At 37.0% G+C, this 14,099-nt stretch overlaps 1 protein-coding gene across 2 annotated transcripts in view; it reads right to left on the bottom strand.

Annotated features, from left to right (window-relative positions):
* The window catches only part of ppp2r3a (protein phosphatase 2, regulatory subunit B'', alpha), a 107,617-nt gene extending 93,974 nt beyond the window's left edge, over positions 1 to 13,643 (bottom strand). For both annotated transcript variants that reach the window (XM_051130136.1, XM_051130156.1), the window contains exon 1: positions 13,474 to 13,643. The gene's annotated coding sequence lies outside the window, so the exon portion shown is untranslated. The remainder of the gene's footprint in view (positions 1 to 13,473) is intronic.
* Positions 13,644 to 14,099: the final 456 nt, after the last annotated feature.

Raw genomic sequence — 14,099 nt, 5'->3', positions numbered from 1 at the left:
GGTGACTTTTATAAATAGCTGTTTTGGGCAAAAATGGGAACTTCTCTTCCATATAAAGCCAGATATTCGTCTGAAAAAGTGGCCTTAAGCATAAAGTCTTTCATCCTAAATTGTAAAACCATATGCATATAAATAAACGAAACACAAAAATATGCAAATCAACATACCACGTTGAACTGATGAGCTGTAAATGTAAATGGTGTGTTTTTTTAAGTGTTGTTTCCTGTCAAAATGATGGAGTTTGTTTAGAATTTTTCATTATTTTAGCCTTTCTAAAAGAATAAATAGTTTTTTCAATAGTGGGTGGAATTTAGCAAGTGGAAATTTCATTCGCTAGCACTCACCAGTCAGATCCATGCTCCAAAGCCCTGATCTGAATAATGAATCACAAAGCTTAATTTCAGATCAGGACTCGGACCGCAGAGCGAGAATCATTCGATTCGCGGAATGATTCAAGAACCCGCTCCAAAGTCCCAATCGGAAACAAATTATCTGCGATACGCAAACTTCCGATCTAAGTTCTGATTCAAGATCCATGCTTCAAAGTCTAAAGTCAAAGTCTAATCTAAATAATGAATCGCAAAGTTCCGATCTGAACCAAATAATTTGAGAAGTTCCAATCTGACCTGAGGTTCTGATCTAAATCAATTGATTCGTGATATGCAAAGCTCCGTTCTGATTCAAATGATTCACGAAGTTCTGTACTAAATCAACTGATCCAAGATCCATGCTCCAAAGTCTCGATCTGAATAATGAATCGCGAACCATCGTTTCAGATCAGGACTCGGAGCGCGGACTGCAAATCATTTAATTTGCAGAATGATTTAAGATACTCAAAGTTCTGATCTGAATCAAATGATTCATGAAGTTCCGATCTAATCAAATTATTTGCGAAGTTCCGATCTAAAGCAAATGATTCAAGATCCATGCTCCAAAGTCCTAATCCAAATAATGAATTGCAAACCATCATTTCAGATCAAGACTTGGAGCGCAGACTGCAAATCATTTAATTTGCGGAATGATTGAAGATACTCAAAGTTCCGATCTGAATCAAATAATTTGAGAAGTTCCAATCTGAATCAAATGATTCACAAAGTTCCAATCTAAATCAACTGATTCAAGATCCATGCTCCAAAGTCCCGATCTGAATAATAAATCGTGAACCATCATTTCAGATCAGGACTCAAGGAATGATTCAAGATACGCAAAGTTCTGATCTGAATCAAATGATTCATGAAGTTCCGATCTGAATCAAATGATTCGTGAAGTTCCGATCTGAATCAAATGATTCGCAATACGTGACTTGAGGTTCGAATCTAAATCAACTGATTCATGATACGCAAAGTTCCGATCTGAATCAAATGAATTGCGAAGTTCCGATCTACATCAAATGATTTGCGAACCCAGTCTGAAGTACTGAACTAAATCAAATGAATCGCAATATGCGATTTGAAGGCCGATCTGAAATGTGTGAGTCATGATACGCGATCCGACTGGAGTGCTTCAAAACCCAATGATTTTTCTATTGGTTTTTAAAATCATTACAAGCAATGTCAAAATCCTCCAAATGAATCCCTCCTGTAATTTGATTAGGTTTTTGCTAGTGTATCGCTTGAAATGAAAAGAAGTCATGAGTCAATCTAAACGATTCCAGCTTAAATGACACACTTCATCTGTTCCTCTTTTTGCATCTTCAGCCATGTTTACACAACACTGTAAGTAATACAGCTGGTTTAGCTCGATGGTTTTCTGACATTAACTGAAATAATGCTTTTTGAATTGCGTGAATTTTGTGTGAAAAGATATGTGCTTAAAATTGACAAAATTAAACACTTATTTCATATATACACTGTCTTTCAATAATTCAAGCACTTTTCAATGACCTTTTCAGCAATATTGCTATTTTCAAGGCTTTTCTAGGCCTTAAATTTAAAAAAGTCAAATTCAAGTACTTCAAGCACTTTAAGCACCTTGTGCGAACTCTAATTTTTAATTCCAACAACAATGACATTTGTAATGTTTAACCTGATTAGTACTTTTCCATAACATCCCAGCTTCGGAGAACAGGAATGTCAGAGCTAGGCTACAAACGCTTATTATTTTCCTTGCTTCACCCGTCTGTCCATGCGGCTCACCTGTGGTCCACAGGGGTGTCATTACTGGTTGTACATGCACTGGAAGTGAGTGTACCAGCCTGCAAGGCAGAACGTATAACAGCCACCCTGAGCTCCATCTCGCCGCCCACGAACCACCTCAGCACGGCCTCAGTCTGAGAGCTAACATCCACTCTTATCCAGCAATCAATAAACCACAACTGACTAAAAGCCATCCCGGTATCAGTCCCATCAGTGTCTGAGGGAGGTAGCGTTCATAAACAACATCAGCAGCCATCATGACCCGCATTTATGGAACGTGATGAAAGTTTTCATGCTTGTTTTCTGTCCTCTCACTTTCCCCCAGGGACAGATCTGATTTATGATTTCTGCTTCCCCCCACAGAGCAGCGGAGCCATTAGGGTGAAGAAAGAGCAAACGAACGCATGGAGAGCACTTTCCCATTGACGTGATGAGGAGGGGCGACGGTTACGACCCCTGTCCTTTCCACAGCTGCTGGAAGACTCTAAACAACAACACTTCCACATGTCTTCAGCTCTTTCCTGGCAAACCAATGAGGCTGTATGGGGATGGACAGACAAAACAACAAATGATTTAAGAATCCTATCAGGTTTTGTTTCCTTCCAGTCCAAGCAGGATTCTTAAGTATTGTGGCCAAGATGATAGAAGGTCATATTCTGCAGAAGCAGAAAACAAACCCAACACTCAAAAATAAAGGTTGCAAAAGGGCGTTTTTTTCAGTGATGCCATAGAACTTTAGTTCTAGTAATTTTGTGTGTTTTTTGTTTTTATTGCTTACCTCAATTTTAGTTTGTTATTTTAGAACATCATGCAAGTAAACTAAAGGAAAACAAGAAATGTGTCCTTGGCACTTAACCAAAACAACATTTTAAAAAGTTAAATTTTGTAATATTTTATTTTATTTAAGCTAATGCTTGTTTTATTTCAAGAAACATTTTTATGGTTTTCGTTTTTAGTTATTTCGGAACATCAAGTCATACTAAAGGAAAACAAGAAATGTTACCTTGGCAACTAGCTGAAATAAAATTATTAAAAAAAGAATAAAATAATAATAATAATAATAGTAATAATAAATATTATTTTTTTATTTTAGTTAATGCTTGTTTTATTTCAATGAACAAGTTTGTGTTTTTAGTTGTGTTTTTAAACACCTGTCTGAAATAAACGTTTTAAAAAAGCTTAATTTTAATAATATTTTATTTTAGTTGATGCTTGTTTTATTTGAAGTAACATTTTTATGGTTTTAGTTTTAGTTATTTTGGAACATCAAGTTTAGCACCTAGCCAAAATAAAATGTAAAAAAAAAACAATAATAATATTTTGTTTTATTTTGGTTAATGCTTGTTTTATTTCATCTAACATTGTTGTGTTTTAAAAAAGTTTAATTTTGTAATATTTTATTTTATTTTAGTTAATGTTTTATTTCAAGTAACATTTTTATGGTTTTAGTTTTAGTTATTTTGGAACATCAAGTTATACTAAAGGAAAACATGCTGAAATAATAAAATAAAATAAAATAAAATAAAATAAAATAAAATGCAACTAGGCTGATCAATGATTAATTTAAGCAAACTAAAAAAATGTTTTAATTATTAATTAAGAAAAATAATTTAATTATTATTATTCATTCCACTTCTTAAAAAATGTTAAATAAAACTACCCAGAAGGTTGGGTTAAACATTTAACCCAACCGCTGGGTCAAAACAACCCAATCACTGGGTTTGCCCATATTTCACCCAGTGCTATAACAACCCTGCAACCTCTTGCATGTGCTAAATAGCTTAGTATCCACCGGTCATTGTGTTCTTCACTGGTGGTGACGCTCAGAAAGAAAATAAACAAGGAAATGGGGCGGGACCCCTCTGGTATTACTATTCCACATGCTTGCTGTTCACATGGACTCACTCTAGTGCAGGTTTTTCCATAACATACAAAGAAAGAAATATTTACTGGCATCCTATCAGTTCTCATAGTCACTGTAAAGTTCAAAAATCCCAATTTAGCATCCAACCCACAACAGGACTGAGCCAGAGGAGAATGATTCCCACTGTTAGAGGCAACGCCTTCCATAAAACATTTAACACGGCCTTATAAATAAAAAACTACAAGGTTCTTTGCCATTCAAGTAGAGCAATAAGAGAGGCATGTAACTAAAGCCACACAATAGCTTTGTTCTCGTTCTCTCTCAGTTTTGCCCTCCTTCCTTTCTAATTTTCCTGTGGAACTCTTGGCAGCGCTCCTGGCACTGGAAGAATGTCTTTGCCTCCGTGCCCGAGTACAGCACACAAAAGAGCGTAGTGTTAGAGCGCCGGACAGCGATTGGCCGCTCGGCACACGGACATTTACTCATCCTGTTGCATTCCACACGATACAGGCCTGTGCAATGACACCAGAGCTGCCCCGAGGAAACACGTCCCGCTGTGAGCGTGAAGGAGCTCAGGCAATGGGCTCCGCTCCAGAAATGTGCATAATGTAGCCTTTATGAGAAAGACCTGTCGCTGGGAACGGTGTAAACACGCCACAAGCCCTAGTTTGGTATTGTTTTAGAACGAAACCAGGCTGAGGATTAGATTACTGTGGAAGTCTATGAAAGGAATACACATTTCTGAGTTGCAAAGGACAGTTTTGTCATTCGCATCAAACACGAGTTAGTGGCATGGCCCCGTGGAAACAGCCACCCACCACACTGTGCATTTTGATTGCAGCATGAGGGATAATTCAGTCCTGAAACTACACTGACAAAACAATGATCTCCACTGTCTGATTGACCATCGAGTAAACCTGTACCATCATAAGAGATGAGATAAGACAATACTGATTCCACTATGTCATATTCATTTAGTCTGTTTGAAATTTCTGTATAAACATGTTGCTAAGATAACGACCAACCTGTCACTCACAAAGCGTGTTCCTTTATGGAATATGAAATATTCTGTAAAATCATTTTTTAATTAGACTGTTCACTTGCTATTCTGCCATCTGTATCTGAAATCTCCCCATAATCTCATTTACTCTTGCTTACATTACTCCACTAACATTATACACTTGAAGAAGTGAACAAAAAAAGAGTGAGCGCATTCGAAGACAGAGTGTGGCAGAAGGCAGAGATGCAGGAAATCATTCATTCTGTACGTAAACTCATTCTTTTGCAACTGGCCGTTGAGTGTACATCTGTCATATTCTTGTTATTGCAATGCATTATGCATTTGAACAAGTGTACTTGACAATGTCCACTATGGTTTCAGACACCACTACAAATAGCTGATTCCAAAACTGCATACTTAACAACTATTTAAAGTATGTTCTATATAGCATGAATGTGTGTAAGATAAATGTGACCCTGGACCACAAAACCAGTCATAAGGGTCAATACTTATACATCATCTAAAAGCTGAATAAGCCTAAATAAGCTTTCCATTGATGTATGGTTTGTTAGGATAAGACAATATTTGGCAGAGATACAACTATTTAAATATCTGGAATCAGAGGGGGAAAAAAAAGAAAAGAAATGAAAATCGCCTTTAAAGTTGTCCAAATAAAGTTCTTAGGAATGCATATTACTAATCAAAAATTAAGTTGATGTACTTATAGTAGGAAATGAATTGAAATTGAACATGATGTTAATATCCTAATGATTTTTGGCATAAAAGAAAAATCTATAATTTTGACCCATACAATGTATTGTTGGCTATAGCTACAAATATACCCATGCTACTTACAACTGGTTTTGTGGTCCAGGGTCACAAATGTAATCTGGATGTACTACATCTGTCATATTATCAATTTCATGTGACCTGCCAGCATCAGGTGCACTGCTGTACTGTTTTATGAATATTGTGAATACTGCTTTTTTCACATATTTTTTTTTTTTTTTTACCTACTTAGGCCCCTAAGAAATCCATTTTATTTTTACCCAAATTTGTTTTATTTTTATTTTACAATTTTGTTTTTATTTATTTATTTATTTTCAATTTTCTGGATGACTTTTTTTCTGTATAAATAGTTAAAATAAATTTTATTAATCAAAAGCATGTCTAATTCATTGAAATGACAAAACTTACACATTTTAACAGCAATTTATTAAAAGTTTAACAAAAATTAAATTTTTAAGGCCCTATGAAATGCATTCTATTTTTTGTCCTCAAATTTATTTATTTATTTACTTATTTATTTATTTTGTACCAAATTCTGTGTTTTCCATTAATTTTTTGGATTCCATTTTAATGCTTTCATTACATTTTTATAATCAATCTCTAAATAATTAATTTATAAAAAACTAATTTATTCCTATTATTACTTTTTCAGAAATAGAACTACTCCGTTGTGTGTTTGCATTTTTCTGGCAAATAAATTATGGTAAATATTCCTTAAAAATATTAATAATACTTGTATTATTAGTAGCAGTACCATATTTCTGTCACAATTTCTTCAAGTTAAACCAAACTTTTATTTTGACAGGTTGCTGTGAAGACCTGTTGTGAAGTTTCTGTTCGTAAATGATATGACGGTAGTTTTGGTTTTTCTCAAAAGAAACAGTAAAATGCTCATGAGTGACTCTCAGAGCAGTTCTAGAGTTTACGTTTATGTGTTCATATATTCATAAATTGAGCCGGCAGAGGCTGAAAACACTGCAAGCGTGTGTAGTAAACAAAATCACGCATCTGCGCCATTCATTCACACAGAGACACACAGAACATGCAGGATTCACATTTAAAAGTTTTTTGTGGCTTAATATTCAGGCACTAGTCCATATCGCATTTAGATTTTAATGTACTGACCTACTTTTGATTTATTTATCCAACATTTGGCAAATTCCATGACATTCAGCGCTACACAGTAAAATCCATTTTTATAACCGGATTAGTTCGCATTTTCTGCATCGTGGAAATCATAGGTCCCTACCCTACTCTATAGTAGGGAAGTAAGTGATATCAGATGCAGCCTTAGATTTATTTTGTACTCAGCTTGCATGTAGGATTGATTTCGTCATGAAGGATACATGCAATGCTACCTTAAAAATTGGTCAAAAGTTATTTCCAGACTCTTACTTTTGGCACAGGCTTCATGTCAGGTATGCGCCCATGATGGCTTGGTTTTGCAGCAGAGCTAAAATAATGAGATATGTCAGCAACTTCCTAAACAAGCCAAATAGTTCCCAAGAGACAAGAACCATTTAGCCTTGTACTGATTTGTACATAACAGTAATCAAGCTAACTAGTAATCCAGACAGACTGTCATTAGTCATAAAATTCTACTGCACCAAATACATGTCCATCATTCAACAGCTCAGATTATATCTATTACACTTCATGAAAGCCTCGTCTCAGTATGACAGACTCACCTCCTCATTAGCTGCATGTAAACCTGCGGCATGCGCTTTCACATTTCAGGTTCCTCACGCCTCTCGAACATCCTGCATTACCTCAAAAAGATCATCTGAATCACAGGAAAACCGCACTCTACTTATAGATGTTCGCTGGGTTAGAAGAGATAAGCAGTTACTATGGCAATGCCTGAGTTTTAAATAAGTTGCAGGGAGCAGTTTTCAGATTTTTCCCTCACCTGCCATGCAAGCTGAATGCTGAAAGCTGAAAGAAACTCTTTCCAAACCACATCAGACTGAATAGATAACGCCAGAATAGGAGTTATGAGCGGGAGTTTCCACATCCCGCAAAATGTGCGCAAGCCAAAAAAACTTAAGTGCGTACATCCTAAATAAAAAGGGCCATAAATAATTAATAGATCACACTGTTGTAACACAGCTTGAGACTTGGCTAATACGATTCCAAGAGTGCAAGCCGCCAAAAGAAAAACACTAAATGGACTAGGGATGCTTATTTTAACCGGTTAACTATTCACCAACAAAATTTTGACAGATTAACACAATCAGTAAATGTTTTTTTAGTAATTTATCACAATATATTAAACTTTAACTGCATGGTTAAAATAAAATAAAATTGTATTTTTAGAGGGAAAAAAAAGATCAATCGTGTAGGCCTGTCGCATTATATTATTACATTCAGAAAAAGGCCTGTTGCAGACGAGAAATGTTTACAAACACTACAAACCTAGCGAAGCTAGGCTATTTTAGTTCCCCCTCACTCCACAATTTTTTTTCAATTTAACAGCATTCAGAATGAATAAGAAGCTAGGCTAAACGACAAGCCAAAATGAATTCATTTAGGCTAAAGCAAAACTGAAACAGAAGTTTGGTCTCTCGTGCGACAAATCCACGTTTCCCTATTTGAGATGTATTTGAATGTCAAAATATGATTTATTTTTTAACCTTGGTTTTGGAGGCTACTTCACTCTAAACATAATATAATTGTTTTTGGCATAATATCACGGCAGTACGGTGATAACGATTAACGGCACAGATTATTTAAACAGAGCAGTGTGTGTTTTCCATATGTTAGGCTGACTGTATTTTATTATGATAATAAAAAGGCTGCATTGTCAAGTTTGCAATGCTTAACTGTATGCGCGTGTGCCGAGCCGGAGTAATCACTTTTATTTGCGACGCAAGCGCTTTTATTTGCGTACATTCACAATAAAAACAAATTGTGCTTTTGTAAAATAAACAAAAATAGGCTGCTTTCCGCTGTTTTGGTTTCCTTTCGCGTACCACAAAAATGAACCAAAACCCTGCATACTAGCTACTTGTTGCAGAGTTTATTCTTTCTTTTTTTTAATTAAGTAAAAATATGTATTGTATAGGGCTATTAATTCATTATATATAGCCTAGTTTTATGAAGTTTTTCTCCGCTCACAGAAGCTCTGCAGGTGTGTGATGTGACGTGGCCATGTGAATCCTCATGTTCTGTTGTTTGCTGTTTGTTGCGCATGTAAAATGAATCCCTGGAAAACAAAATGTTGGAATATTTATTGGGTCACAGACACTTATCCTTTCTAATTTATTTCAGCTGGAATTTAAAATAATCTTGTCGGTTAACGGTAGGGCTGTCAAACGATTAATCGCGATTAATCGCAAACAAAAAAGTTTGAGTTTGCCCTATATATGTGTGTCTACTGTGTGTAATTATTATGTATATAATGTATATATTTAAGAAAAATGTGTTATTTATGTACAAAATAATTGTATTTATATATAATATAAATTATATAACAATTTTTAAAAATACATATACTTGTAAGTATTTCTTAAATATATACATGAATGTGTTTGTATTTATATATACATAAGTATTACACACAGTACACACACATACATTAGCAAACTCAACCTGTTATTTTGTATGCGATTAATCGCGATTAATCATTTGACAGCCCTATGATTAATAATCGGTTAACGAGCATCAGCTGTCAGTTAGAAAAAATAACCAAAATGAACATTCTTAAAATGGACTGTGAAATGTTTTGTTTGTTTCTGTGTTCTTTGGTTACTATCATGGGTTACCTCACTGGTATCACACAATGTGTGTAAAACATGATTCACTGACGATCACCCTGAGCTGTGCATTTTCTCAAGCATGCCTTTCAGCCTCCCTTGCAGAGCCGGAATGATGGAAAAACTCCAATCTAAACACTCTGCCCTCTGACCAACCAATACACAAACTTAACCGGCATTTTTCTCCCTTCTGCATGGCGCCACATGCATCTGTGAAAAGACACAAGTCTACAAAGAAACTGTGGGAAAAGGACCTTGACCCTCAGAACCGCACTAAATCTCCATCTGCCACTCTCCACCTAGATTCCACACTACAAATGTCCAGATCTCAACTGAAACTGCAGTAATGTTTGAGCTTTGCTAAGATCTGTTGTTATGGTTTCTGAAAGATTTTGATCATAACCCCACAATTCCACCGGGCATCACCAGAAAGCTGTCACATCTTATTCTGCAAGCTTCAGATCTCCAATAGCAGCGAGCCTGTGCCACGCACACACTCGAGTCGCGAGCCTCTAGTTTTATTCAGGGCACAGACAGCGCTGTTTTGTCTGTGCTGTATGGAAATAACAGCAAAAGGAGCAGGGCCTCACACAGCTAGAGCTTTTTTGCATCTAAATTGAACTATATTCAGAATCAGGAGCTTTCTTGGGAAGCCGTCCCCTGGAGAAACGCTTGTTTCTGAATATACAATCTCTAATGGCTGTGGCACAGAAATACTAGCGCTCTGAATGGAAGTAAAGGCACCAAAATGAAGAGTCCTGATGGAGTTGCCTGAGGGTTTTCACTTGAGATTGTGGCCATTATCGACATTTTAATTAGCATACAATGCACATACAATGAGGGGTTTGTGCTGAGAGAAGCTCACAGAAGGGACGAACCTGACACGGTGTCCTTCATTGACGCAAACATGCTGTGCTTACCAAGCAGATTTGGTTTATAAACACATGCTGTGTTGTAATCCTAACATGTCATTACAGATGTCAATGTCATAATAGTGCGGGTATGCAGTGGTTTATGAGAGCGGTTGGAAAAAAATAATGAATGAGATATACATGTCACCCATTAACACTGGAAAAAATAACTAAAACAATGCATGTAAATATTGCTATTGTTTGTAAAAAGCAAAAAATGAAAATGTTTAGCTACAAACCATCAAAAACATACATGCAATCAACATCAAATTGTTGATCTGATTGTTCATTTTTGGTACTCTCCTTATGTGGTAAGAACAAACAGATCATGGGGGTCATTCTGTCTGTTCGTCTTGAAGATCTTGTCCAGGTGTGGCCTCCATGAAAGTCACTTAGGTCCAGCTGTCACTTCCTGTCTTACATGATGGGACAAGCATTCTTACCTACAGCATGCAAGTGTACAGCAGAGCCCTGCTTCAGTGACAGTTTACTTCCGAGGCACGCTGTGACTGAAGCTGTTTACATCCAAGAAGACCTTCACAGATCTAGCAATCCTGACCTTCCTCTACTTAAACCGTTGTCTAATTTGAGCTTTTAAACAAAGTGCATAAATGCAAGTAGTAAACCCAGAAATAGACTGCACGCCCCAGTAAATGTTTCTAAAAATTACGAGGTTCGCTTTGCTTTACTAAAAACAAAAACGAGAGGAAGCAGATTGACTATGCAAGCAAGATAATTGCATGCCTCACAAATTGCTACGTGCAAGCCTTTGGGAGTAGGTGCAATTCTGCATGCTTGCCCAGCATGCACTGCAAAGGATCACTGACTGGGTCCATTGCAAACCCCTCGAACCATGTTTTAAACATCATTTGCCACGATGAATGGTCTGTTTCTCAAGCCGAGACTCAATTTCCTGTTATATTTTATTCAAACGGTTTAAAATAAATAAATAAAAAGAATAAAATTGGTATAATTTCTGAAGGATCATTTGACACTGATGACTGGAGTAATGGCGATTGAAAAACTAGCTTTTATTAAAACAGTTCTTCTAAACCAATGATATTTCGCATTATTATTGTTTTTACCTTAGGTCACCCTGGACCACAAAACCAGTCATGTGGGACAATTTCTTTTAAATAAATAAGCTTTCCATTGATGTATAGTTTGTTAGGATAGGACAATATTTGGCTGAGATACAACTATTCAAAAATCTGTAATCTGAGGGTGCAAAAAAAATCACAAGTATTGAGAAAATCACCTTTAAAGTTGTCCAAATGAAGTTCTTAGCAATGCATATTACTAATCAAAATTAGGTTTTGATATATTTATAATAGGAAATTTACCAAATATATTCATGGAACATGATCTTTATTTAATATCCTAATGATTTTTGGCATAAAAGAAAAATTGATCATTTTGACCCATACAATGTATTGCTTGCTATTGTTACAAATATACCCGTGCTACTGTTTTTGATGTCCAGTGTCACATATTTTTAATCAAATAAATGTAGCTTTGGTGAGCATAAGAAACTTCTTTCCAAAACATTAAAATAAATGTAATTATTGTCTAATTTTGACCAGAAAATTCACAATCAAATTCAATGTGATCTATGATGGGTCACTTTAAATGATGTTTGTCTATATACGAGCAGCCTTGTGGAACTAAGGACAGACTTCTGTGCAGGACCACACACACACATACTGTAGGAGGTGGCCAAAAAAAGCCTCATCGTAGGGGTCAGTGGTTCAGCTCTGGCCTTCATGTGGAGTTTAATGAGCTTTGGTCAATAGCAGGCAGTGGGGACGGGGTACAATGGGAAGAGCAGAGAACCACAGCTGACCAAAACCTCACCAATGCACTCCGCTGTGGCTCGCTGGCAGCCAACCAGACTCGTGCAGTCCCGGAGCGGCTGGATGTGTGGAGAGGAATCAAATCAGGTGCCAAATGACTTCACTCTCGGGATGGCACATAGGAAGCGATTTTCTGCATATTGCGCCGCTGAATAACTCGAAGTAGTGTGAAGGAGGAAAAAATATTGTGTTAGGACAACAGGCTGCAATTGACCCAGAACGATCAATTCCGGCACTTAGGAAGTGATTAATGCAAGGGAGCGCATAGCTGTGATCCAGAGCTATTTTGGGCTAATTAGAGAGGAAACGAACCCGAGACTGCCCAGCCGTCTCAGTATCTGTCAAGTTATCAGGCTAGTGACAAAGAACAGAACACAGCTCAAGGTTGCACTCAAGCAGGACAGGCATGCATTTAGTGCAGGCGGGATGCCCAATTACACCCACAGCAGAGAGACCCCACCGGGATATTTATAAAGACAGCATGACAGAGATCTGATCTTTCCAAGATGCACAGGACATAAGCGTTGTGCCAGTTCTTACTGCTCAAGAATGAGTTAAACAGCACCTCTGCCAAACTAAGCATAGGTGAACACTCTCAAAGCAACAACAAAAGCTTATCCCTTCCAGCCAAAAGCAAGCTATGAAACGGTTCACAACTTGTGTTCAATTTATGTAGCTTGAGGGGGAAAAACTAATGTTACATATTCATCTTACAGTTCTAGATCTTGTAACTCCAAGAAATGCATTCAGCCATTCTGGTAAATTATTAACACATCAGTCAAGTGAAAGTGACAGGCATCACATAGTACAAAAGTGAACCTACAAACAAACGTAATTGAATGTGTCTGTTGAGTACAAACAAAAGCAGGCGTGTACAGCAGTCAGTTTACTGCGAGCGTGAGTTTAATACACGGGCGATGCGGTAAAATCACTTCACGATCACAACACATGTATGAAACTCAAAACACTGTCTGATATCCTCTCTAAAACAACCGACCGTGACTTTCCTCAACGCCCAACTTCCACAATGAAGTCTATCTGAACTTCAGCCCTTCCCTTCAAGTCACGAAGACATTTTATTTGACAACCACGCGTAACTTCTACATAAATGTACAGGGCAAGTATTCGTGAGCGGTAAAACACTCGATACATCAACAAACACGTACCGTAGCGCTCCGGGTTAAGGCTTGTCATCTGGGGTTTTAGGACAGTCCGATATCCAAAGCGATAGTTTCATGTCTAGCGTGTCAACACACGGTTTTGTGGAGTAACAGTGTTACGCCTCGCCGTTCAGACTCTGCGTGCTGACAGCAGCCAGTGCAGAATGAGCTGAGCTACAGAGCGCGGACAGGGCAGTTCCTCACACACACGCTGGGCGGGAATATATAAATGGTGACACTATAAACGCTCACCAGAACAGGTTACCTAGGAACTGGGCAGAAAGATAGAATGACAGTATGACAGATAGAACGATAGATGGAACGAGAGATAGATAGATAGATAGATCCTTGGGACATGATAACTTTACTTGTCATCATTATATTTTAATAAAGAACTCTTTTGACAGATGTCAGACCATCACACTATTACGATAATATATGTGACCCTGGACCACAAAACCAGTCATAAGGGTACATTTTTCCAAATTGAGATTTATACATTATCTGAAAGCTGAATAAATAAGCTTTCCATTGATGTATTGGTTTGCTATGATAGAACAATATTTGGCCGAGATACAGCTATTTGAAAATCTGGAATCTGAGGTTGCAAAAAAAATCAAAATATTGAGAAA

Source organism: Labeo rohita, chromosome 2, assembly GCF_022985175.1.
Source record: "Labeo rohita strain BAU-BD-2019 chromosome 2, IGBB_LRoh.1.0, whole genome shotgun sequence".
In the NCBI taxonomy this organism is placed as follows: Eukaryota; Metazoa; Chordata; class Actinopteri; order Cypriniformes; family Cyprinidae; genus Labeo; species Labeo rohita.
The sequence above is the reverse complement of the archived record's forward strand: the minus strand, read 5'-3'. Positions and strand labels throughout refer to the sequence as shown.